Raw genomic sequence first — 11,618 nt, 5'->3', positions numbered from 1 at the left:
AGTTGAATAGCCTAGTGTTTATGTTATGAAATGATCAAATATGGCAATGATAAAACCCGTACTAGACATACCTGAATTGGCCTTAAAGAGTGCATTAAATTGCTCTGTCCCCCTGATATTTAAGATGGTCATTCGTCAAGGATAAATCGGGGTAACTCCAGCAAACTAAACAGGCTACGTGGAGACAGTGGCTAAATGTGTGTTGGAAAACCCATAATAGTCTATTTTCCATAGAACGTTGGAACGTTTGAGTCAACATAATATACTTTTATCGATTCCTTAGTTACGCAGCGATATCCTAAATAGGGCGATGTCACAGAGATCCAAAAATAATTGGAGTCTTCGTAGCCGTTCTAAAAACATTGGTCATAAATGAAAGAACAATACAAATATCGTAATAAAATCAACCATGAATGGGCGGTTTCACTTCCTTCAGTCTTCACAATACACGTCTTATTCACTGTATGGTTCTCTGTGTAGGCAATTGTTCATTGTATGACATCACAAGGGTTGGTCTTTGTCGATTCAGGTAGTTAGAGGAACGTGCATTAACGCCCTGGACCAGACGTAGTAGCCTGGGGCGGTGAGAAAGGTGTGGACGCGGTCATAATTTCACCGTAGGTTTAGCCTCTGACGTAACGAAAGAAAAGCACACCTACATTTGTCAGGGGGAGAGTTTGACCGTACTGAAATCACAAGTGTAGGATTAGGATACCGTAAACCAACATATATCACAGTCAAATCCAAGTTATTGGTTAAAGTTCAGTTGAATGCTGAGAGACGCTTTGAACATAATGGACACTCATGTGAAAGCAGGACAAGTTTACCTTCAACACAGAAATGTAGAAAAGGTAAGCACGTAACTTTATTTAGCTCACTTTAATTGTACACATCCTGGTACCTATCTATCTTGTTTTTGTGGAATGACAATAAAAGTCAATAGGAACATATTGTATTTATTTAGATTTTGAATGCAGCTTTATAACAGTCTTGTAATGTGAAAGTTTTTATTTAGTTAATTTTGATATTGGCTATTGCTGTTATCATGTAAATGGCCGCCCCTTGTTTACTCTATGTACTGTGTATGACAGCCATCTAACTCTACCATTCCACTTGACATTTTAAAGTATATGATTGCAGTATACGAGGACATTTACTGTAGCCGACATGTTGAAGTCTTTTTTGCAGAGACAGAGACGTTGGTAATGGTGGTGTGTAAAGGTGTGAGGGGGGAACGGATCCCCACATGCGTGCCCAGGCACAGTACTGCTCACAGTTTCCTCATGGCACATTCCAACATAATAACCTCCCAAATGGCACCCTATCTATTTTTTCAGTGCACTACTTTTGACCAGGACTCACGGGATCTCTGGTCAAAACTAGTGCACTATGTAGGGGATTGGGTGCCATTTGGGATATAACATTAAACATGTACTGTACCTGAGCACACATACCTCATCTACCACTGCACCTTTATTTAAAAATAGGCAGATGTGCTGGAGCAGGTGTGGGGGAGTGATATTCTGAGTCTGTCATTTGACTAATGTGTTGTGGGCGAAATGGGGAAACTAGATACTCAGTTTAAAAAAATAATATTTTTCTCACCCACAAACTTTTCTCCCATTCTCTTGGCCTTTCTTTTCTCCCCATTATTTCTGTCTTCCCCTCTCTCCCTCATCCCCTTTCTTCCCTCCCTCCGCCCTCCCTCCAGAAGTGGAAGCAGCATTGGCTGACTCTCTATCCCTCCAGCCGCTGCGGTGTAGCCAGGCTAGAGCGCCAGGAAGTGGGGGAGGAGAGCGGGCTGGTCCCTCTGGGGTCTGGAAGCACCAGGACAAAGTTAAGGAGAAGAGGGTGATCCGCCTGTCAGAGGTAAACCTTACTGCTGTACTTGTCTTTCTTACTAGCACTGACTTTGATTAGCTGCATTATTGAGTTGTTTTTTTACTGGCACTGACTGTGATACAGTATGTGGTTGTCTTACCTAACTTAGTTGAATGCACTATAATTGGCTCAGGATATGGACAAGCCTAAGGCCCTGCGAGAAACTAGCGTCCTGTCTAGAGGGCATACTTTTACATCAAACTGGCTCATGCTACAGAAACAAAAGATAGGCCCCTGCTCCTATGAGCTGTTAGAGCTTGCACAAGCCTTACCCCCGATCTATCTCTTTAATGCTGAGTGCCAAGCAGAGACGCACCAAGTCACATTTTTTACAGTCTCTGGATAAGAGTGTCTGCTAATGGAGAAAAATGTAAATGTAGGTGATCAGGGTCCTGAGGCTGCCCCCACACGCCGAGGCCTGCCCCAAAGACAACATGGCCGCCTTCTGTGTGGAGACCGACGGCAGGAGGTACGTCTTCGCAGCGGATAAGGACGACTGCGTGGAGTGGGTGGAGAGGATGTGTGACCTCGCCTTCCAGGTGAGAATAGCAGCTTCTGTTGTTGTCTTGTGACTGTTATGGATCAGTCTCAATTCAACATTTTGACAGTTACAGATCGAAGTAGAATCATACTTTATTAGCATTCAACAACGCTGATAGGAATTTGTCTCGGTATTGGTACAAGGCTAACAGCAAACGTCATTATTCACTGGTCTCTCTATCATTAAACTCTTTTCATCACCAAACAGTTATTATATAGAGGATGTGTACACTCTTAGAAAATAGGCTAAAAAGTTTTTTCGCTGACCCCATAGGAGAAACCTGTTTTGTCTCTGTATGAACCTCTGTAGAAAGGGTTCTACATGGAAGCCACAAAAGGGGTTCTCCTTTGGGGACAGCCAAAGAACCTTTAAGGTTCTGATAGCACCTTTATTTCTAAGAGTGTAGTTATTGTGAGACAGTTCTCACAGTCTAATGTAAATACATGTCTTGTCTCCCAGGAGGCTCCACTGTCAGCAGCCCCAAATTCAGATGGAGGACAAACAGATCTACGTCTCCAGGGAGGAAGGTGAGCAGCACATCAGATATCCTAGTGGCCACACAAACTATAACGGAATAGCCATCTTCTGTCTGTTTATGTCTAATGGGCTTATGATTACTGCTGTCTTGGAACAGGTTCTTCTTTTCAAAGATATTACTACGAACAAAGGAAAGATAAACACAAAATATAAAACAAGAAATAGAAATGAACACTGTCCATAGTGCTTCTGGTCATGACCTCCACTCTCCCTCCTCTCTCCTCAGTTAGTGAGTTCAGGGTGGGTGGGAAGCAGACCGATGTAGCGGAGCAAATGTGTAGCCTCCAGGGGGAGTACTATTGGCTGCAAGTGGCCCAGAGGGGCTGGTCCTTAAGGAGGCGGAGACCAGGAAGAGTTTGCAGGACTGGCCCTATCGGCTGATACGACGCTATGGCAGAGACAAGGTCAATAGAACCATGGGATTTAGAATCTCATTGAGCCATAGAATTGATTCCTAATCTGTTACTAGTTTTAATCTAATGCTACTCTCTAGCGTCCACCTCAACAGTCACAGTACGGTACTATGCTTCACTACAAAGGCAAAACGCAGTAACCACATCATTTTTTTGACTGCAAATTCTGACTTCAAAGTCTTTTTCTCTCTAAAAAGACAGCAATTTCTGGTACTTCATGAAAACAAAATACACTAATCAGATAATATACCTGGCCATTACAACAGATCAAAGTTACTGTGTTTGGCCTTTTTAGGGCAGTGTGGGTCCAAAAAAGGATATGTCTAAGGATCATTGTAGGGTCATCAGTGTCCAATCAAGAAGGTTGCAGGTTATATTATGTTTGGTGCCCACATTCACCCTGTACCTTTTCCAGTGAACACCTGTGGGAATTTCCTCAAATCATTGTGTCCTCTTGGTTCTCCCACAGTTGACATTCAACATCGAGGCGGGCCGGCGCTGTGACTCTGGACCCGGAACCTTCACCTTTGAGACGCTGCCGGACGACATCTTCAGCCTCATCGAGACCGCCATACGGGAACAGAAGGCCGTCGCCAGGGACGAATGTGAGGCGACACTGTGGTTGCTAACCGTAGCCCAATATGCCTCGTGCTCGTTCACCACTGCCCAAACTACCAGATAGCGCAACCATTTTGGAGGGCAGCTACAGTTTTAAACCAGTATTTTCAAATGCTATTGGCCTTAGGAGCAGTGTTTGTACTCACAGCCGCCAATTTGATTGGCTCGGAGGAGGTCCGTACTCTGGAGCCAGTAGACAGTATTAAACCCAATGCCCCCAGCCTCAACTCCTATCTGACGCCCCCAACAGCCTCCACCCTCACCCTTATCCCCTCTGCCCCCGCAATCACCATGTCAAACGAACGGAACCAGTGTACGCCGACCCAGCAGACATCCTCTCACTCACACCCCCGAGATCTACACCACCACCACCCCGCCCACATCCCTTCCTGCTCTTATCACCACGACAACAAGCCAGAGCCGGCCCACCGAGGTGTACGACCGTGCGAGTCCTCTACTCTGACAAGACTCAATAAACAGAAACAGAGCCAGGACCAGCTGGGGCAGGAACCTGGCAAAAGAGGAACCCATCTATAGTGAGCCTTGTGTGGGGACCCCAGCCAAGGGCCCCAACACTGACCCATTCGCCCACCTTTACAGCCAGGTCTGCAAGCCAGGCTCTTCATCACCATCTTCATCATCCCCCTTCTCTCACTGGCCTCCTCTTCCTCCTCATCATCATCGTCGTTCACCATTACCAGGACCTGGCCACAGGAGGCCCACTGGTGGACGCCAGTCACTAGAGGTCATCTAGAAAACATGGGGTTCATTTAGATACTCTGCTGCGTCAGAAATGGCACCCTATTGCCCTTTAAGGGCACTACTTCTGATCAGCGCCATAAGGATATATTGAGACCAATACACACATTTACTCATTTCACAAATGTTATTGTGTACCTTACTTTATTTATTGAACTTGTTTTCACATGCAGAATCATAGTTTTTTCTTATGATGTAATAACTTGTGTATAAGTTGTTATGAATATCAATATTGCACACCAGTGTAATGAACGTGGGAGAGGGAGAAAAGAGCTTCAGAGATCTTCCAGAAGTCTGTCAGTGGTCCATGTAAATGTTTTCAAACAGTGTTAGCCGCTCTTCCCCAACAGAAACCAATGACTTCCGCTCAGTCTCACATCCTTTCTCATTTACTTTGTTTTACTGATGTGATTCAATAAAACAATAATGGGTGTGTATCCAGTAACTCTCCTTCCACGATTTGTTTTGTGCATTGATTGTTTTTTTTTTTTTGTGCCCCTCAATAAATCAGACTACTGTTCAGTTCAATGCTGTTTACATGGGAATATGTGAACGTTAATAGGCCTACTACTGTATATTTCAGGCTCCTCTGTGGTTGTGGGCGTGTATTGACGTTTGGTTTAGAGAGATTTGAACGCCTCCTGGTTTAACACATTGTAATAGTTCTATTACATACTGTACTGTACCTGACCAGGAGGCTAAGTAGCCTATTATACCGTGTTAGAAATAGCACCAAATCGGACACCGAATAGGTAGGTGAGAATAAAAAATACGCCGTATTTTGATACACTTGAACCGTACTTTTTGTTTTCTTGGTTTCTGTAGGCGCTTGTTCCCCCTGTCCTCCACTTTTGACAGAACGGCTTCGAGCGCACTTATTAATGATGCGTAACTGACGCGCGGTCTTCAACGGACATTCTTCCTGATGTCACTTCTCAACATGCCGACCACCTGTTTTATGGCCGTGATCTTGTGGCTCACAACTGGTTCAACTCGTTGTCAAACACCAATTCCCAATGTTCACGGAGGTGAGTACAGTACAGTTGGACAAACGGCCTCTCTCTCTCTACATACAAAATGTATAGCAATTTTAAAATGTATCGCAATTCCTAATGGATACGGTAACGTTACGGAGGCTACAATCTAATTAGTCATAGCAATGCAAATGATGTTGCCTAGCAAACAAGTACATTTGTAAGAAGTCTATTATCAGCACCCAGTGTGGTTTTGGTAGGCAAATTTATTCATTTGGGAGTGGAGATGGTTAATTACTTAATTCAACATTTAACCAGATGGGAAGGTTTGAGGCATGGTCGAGAAATGCCCATTAAACAACACCTTTAAAATGACTGAAGACAGGCGTGTCATTTCACTGCTGTTTTCACTAAGTACCTGGAATAATCCAGAGTGAGTATAGACTGGGGTTACAGTGTTATCCTAGTTTTGCCTGCTTTCATGGATAGATAGGCCTAGGCTATAGGTCTTAGATTGTAATACAGAGAATGTGGAGGATTAAGATGCCCCACTCTTTGTGGTGTGTGTGTGTGTGTGTGTTAACACACAAATGCAACAAGGAGCAGTTTACCGGACACATATTGAGCCTATGTCACGGACTAAATAGCAAACGCAAAGGAGAGTTTAGCCCCAAAATTGTCTACCTAAATTAGCATCGCGTGACTGGTGAGTAGGGGTTTATTTATTTGATTCTGTTGCAAAATATTTCTTAAACTTATTTATTACACTGATTCTGTTGCAAAACATTTCTTAAACAGAATGAAATGGGGAGGACCTAACTGAATTTGTCCAATAGAAACCATTTTTTTGTTGTTTGGACTAATTATTGCACCCCAGCTGTGGGTAGCAGCCGACAGACCACAAGAGTGTTTCTCAGTAAGAGGAAGTGACACAATTACTGATGCTTAGAAATGGTTCCGTAAAAGTCCCTGTAAGTCGGTCTCATCCTTCGCACATTCACTCCAAAGGTCAAAGGCAAATAAATGGGGCGGAGGGGGAGTCTATATATTACGGAGGCCTGGTCCAAAGTAGTGCACTGTAGGAAATAGCCATTTGGGGCACATCCCTAATGTTATGTCCTGTTCTCCTCAGGGTTAGGTGCAGTTCTGGGGGTGTCCAACGCCAGGCGTCCTCCTGCAAGACCCCAGCTCTGAGACACTCTACCTGGGAGCCAGAGGCTCCATCCTGGCCCTGCACACCTCCAACCTCACCTGGAAACACCCATCAGTGAGAGAGAAAGGGAGGGAGAGACAGAGATGGGGAGGGACAAGGACATAAGAGGACAGAGGGAGGGACAGCGAGATAAGAGGGGAGAGGGAGGGACAGGGAGATAAGAGGGCGGAGGGAGGGACAGGGAGATAAGAGGGGGAGGGACAGGGAGATGGGGAGGGAGGGACAGAGAGATAAGAGGGCGGAGGGAGGGACAGGGAGTTAAGGAGTTAAGAGGGGGGGGAGGGACAGGGACAGGAGATAAGAGGGCGGAGGGGAGGGAGGGACAGGGAGATAAGAGGGGCGGAGGGAGGGACAGGGAGGGTGATAAGAGGGGGGGGAGGGACAGGGGGATGAGGGGAGGGAGGGACAGGGGGGATGAGGGGGGGAGGGAAGGAGGGACAGAGAGATAAGATAGGGGGAGAAGGGGGAGGAACAGGAGATGGGAGGGAAGGAGGACAGAGATAAGACAGGGGTAGAGGGCGGGGGAGGGACAGGGGAGATGAGGGAGGGGAGGGGGATAAGAGGGGGAGATAAGAAGGGGGAGGAACAGGGAGGGAAGGAGGGACAGAGAGACAAGAGGGTAGAGGGAGGGACAGGGAGAGAGGGGGATGGGATGGAGGGGAGACTTCTTCACTTGACTGTCTGTGTGTGCCACGGTTATCTGTGCATATTTCCACTCTTGATCTTAGCTAACTGGCAGTGAAACGAGTGTGTATTTATTTCGGTGTTTTCATGATGGGAGTATTCATGAACACAAAGCCATAGAAAAACCTACGTCTTACCTGGGACAAACACACTATGCCAGACATTGATTAAACCTAGTCCTGGACAACTTTCTCAATAGAGATTCTCCACTGACAGCACTGGGCTTAACCTGATGTTTAACTGTGTGATGTAACTGTATGCGTTTGTGTGTTGCCTCTTTGACTTCCGTCTCTGTCTCTGCAGATTAAGTGGGAGGCAACAGAAGAGGAGAGGAAGTCCTGTATGCATAAAGGCAAGAGAAAGCAACGTGGGGTGCTCTGGATCTGTGTTTGAAGTGGCAAGAAAACTGTGTGTCTGTGTGTGTGTGTGTGTGTGTGTGTGTGTGTGTGTGTGTGTGTGTGTGTGTGTGTGTGTGTGTGTGTGTGTGTGTGTGTCTGTGTCTGTGTCTGTGTGCTGCTCTGTAGTGTATGTATGTGGTTAAAGGTGTCGGTGAGATGCCATGCTTCACACCCATCACCTTTGCCTTTTGTCATACTCATCAATGTCATGATGTATGATACCGTTACCATAACGACTGCTTTACTGACTCTTCAGCTTCCTGTCAACAACACATCACATCCCGTATGTTTGGCTTTCAGATGACTTTTCACTTTGTATCTGGTCATCTTCAAAGACTGATAAACAGAAGCATGACTTACCTTAAATAGTCAGGGAGTTAGAGTTCTTCACTACCGTTTATTCATTGGGAGTAATATGAAAACCAACCTTGGCCTGTACACATTGTGTTCCTGGCACCCCTGAGTTGAGAAACCCTGCATTGTACTTCTGATTATAACCATATTTTATTGATCTGTTTAGAGCCAGGTTCTCCTGATCTAGGATCATGCTATCTACCCCAAATCCTAACCTTAGCCATTATGGTGAGGAATGTAAACTGACCTGAGATCTGTGTCTAGAGGCAACTTTATCCTGCTCTGTTATGGCCCTGTGGTAAGAAGGAGTTGTCAAGCGCGCTTCCCGAGCTTAAACCAAAAGGCAATCAGGGACTTGAAAATCCCCAAAACATTCCTTATCCCAGGGCACTTGAACTGTTTCCGCATATCAAATCAAATCAAATGTATTTATATAGCCCTTCTTCCATCAGCTGATATCTCAATGTGCTGTACAGAAACCCAGCCTAAAACCCCAAACAGCAAGCAATGCAGGTGTAGAAGCACGGTGGCTGGAAAACTCCCTAGAAAGGCCAAAACCAAGGATGAAACCTAGAGAGGCTATCAGGGGTGGCCAGTCCTCTTCTGGCTGTCCCGGGTGGAATTATAACAGAACATTGACAAGATGTTCAAATGTTCATAAATGACCAGCATGGCCAAATAATAATAATCACAGTAGTTGTCGAGTGCAGCAAGTCAGCACATCAGGAGTAAATGTCAGTTGGCTTGTCATAGCCGATCATTAAGAGCATCTCTACTGCTCCTGCTGTCTCTAGAGAGTTGAAAACAGCAGGTTTGGGACAGGTAGCACATCCAGTGAACAGGTCAGGGTTCCATGGCCGCAGTCAGAACAGTTGAAACTGGAGCAGCAGCACGGCCAGGTGGACTGGGGACAGCAAGGAGTCATCATGCCGGGTAGTCTGAGAGCATGGTCCTAGAATGGAGTCCTCTGAGTGAGAGAATGAAAAGAGAGAATTAGAGAGAACATACTTAAATTCACACAGGACACCGGATAGAGACAAGGAGAAAGCCTCCAGAATATAACAGACTGACCCTAACCCCCGACATGACTTCCTACAGCATAAATACTGGAGGCTGAGACAGGAGGGTCGAGACACTGTGGCCCCATCCGATGATACCCCGGAAGGGCCAAACAGGCAGGATATAACCCCACCCCACTTTGCCAAAGCACAGCTCCCACACCACTAGAGGGATATCTTCAACCACCAACTTACCATCCTGAGACAAGGCCGAGTATAGCCCACAAAGATCTCCGCCACGGCACAACCCAAGGGGGCGCCAACCCAGACAGGGAGATCACGTCAGTGACTCAACCCACTCAAGTGATGCACCCCTCCTAGGGACGGCATGGAAGAGCACCAGTAAGTCAGTGACTCAGGCTCTGTAATAGGGTTTGAGGCAGATAATCCAAGTGGAGAGAGGGGAACCGACCAGCCAGAGACAGCAAGGGTGGTTCTTTGCTCCATAGATCGTAAAGAATTAGCGATACAAAGAGGCTTACATTTCCCCATCTGGTAATCATAAATGGCACCCTAGTCCCCTATTCAGTGCACCACTTTTGACCAGGGCTTATAGGGGAGAATAGGATGCTGTTTGAGACATGTTTCTTTGTCTCCCTCTACAGGTTGACTGTTATAACTACATCTGTCTGCTGGAGGTTCTTAAGGATGGAAGTATCTACGTCTGTGGCTCCTACGCCTACAATCCCAAGTGTGCTTTCATAGTCAGTCACATTCTCTCTCCTCTGTCTCTTCTCATACTCTAAACCTATATTATCATTATTATTATTATACTCTACACCTATATTATCATTATTATTATTATACTTTACACCTATATTATCATTATTATTATTATACTCTACACCTATATTATCATTATTATTATTATTATACTCTACACCTATATTATCATTATTATTATTATACTCTACACCTATATTATTATTATTATTATACTCTACACCTATATTATCATTATTATTATTATACTCTACACCTATATTACCATTAATATTATGATACTCTACACCTATATTATTATTATTATTGTTATTATTACATTCTATACCTATATTATTATTATTATACTCTACACCTATATTATTATTATTTGTATTATTATATTCTACACCTATTATTATTTTTATTATACTCTACACATATAATGTTATTATTATTATACTCTACACATATAATATTATTATTATACTCTACACCTATATTATTATTATTATGCTCTACACCTATAATATTATTATTATACTCTACACCTATAATATTATTATTATACTCTACACATATAATATTATTATTATTATACTCTACACCTATAATATTATTATTATTATACTCTACACCTATAATATTATTATTATTATACTCTACACCTATAATATTATTATACTCTACACATATAATATTATTATTATACTCTACACCTATAATATTATTATTATACTCTACACCTATAATAATAATATTATTATTATTATACTCTACACCTATATTAATATTATTATACTCTGCACCTATAATATTATTATTATTATACTCTACACCTATATTATTATTATACTCTACACATATAATATTATTATTATACTCTACACCTATAATATTATTATTATACTCTACACATATAGTATTATTATTATACTCTACACCTGTAATAATAATATTATAATTATTATACTCTACACCTATATTAATATTATTATACTCTGCACCTATAATATTATTATTATACTCTACACCTATATTAGTATTATACTCTACACATATAATATTATTATTATTATTATTATACTCTACACCTATATTACCATTATTATTATGATACTCTACACCTATATTATTATTATTATACTCTGCACCTATAATATTATTATTATACTCTACACCTATATTATTATTATTATTATACTCTACACCTATATTATTATTATTATTATACTCTACACCTATATTACCATTATTATTATGATACTCTACACCTATATTACCATTATTATTATGATACTCTACACCTATATTATTATTATTATTATTATACTCTACACCTATATTATCATTATTATTATGATACTCTACACCTATATTACCATTATTATTATGATACTCTACACCTATAATATTATTATTATACTCTACACCTATATTATCATTATTATTATTATACTCTACACCTATATTACCATTATTATTA

The 11,618-nt window shown here is 42.5% G+C and overlaps 1 pseudogene; it reads left to right on the top strand.

The window, feature by feature from the left end:
• Positions 1 to 550: 550 nt before the first annotated feature.
• Positions 551 to 4,744, top strand: LOC135539246 (docking protein 2-like; annotated as a pseudogene).
• Positions 4,745 to 11,618: the final 6,874 nt, after the last annotated feature.

Source organism: Oncorhynchus masou, unplaced genomic scaffold (genome assembly GCF_036934945.1).
Source record: "Oncorhynchus masou masou isolate Uvic2021 unplaced genomic scaffold, UVic_Omas_1.1 unplaced_scaffold_1053, whole genome shotgun sequence".
In the NCBI taxonomy this organism is placed as follows: Eukaryota; Metazoa; Chordata; class Actinopteri; order Salmoniformes; family Salmonidae; genus Oncorhynchus; species Oncorhynchus masou.
Note: the sequence above shows the minus strand (reverse complement) of the source record. Positions and strands in the feature narration are given on the sequence as shown.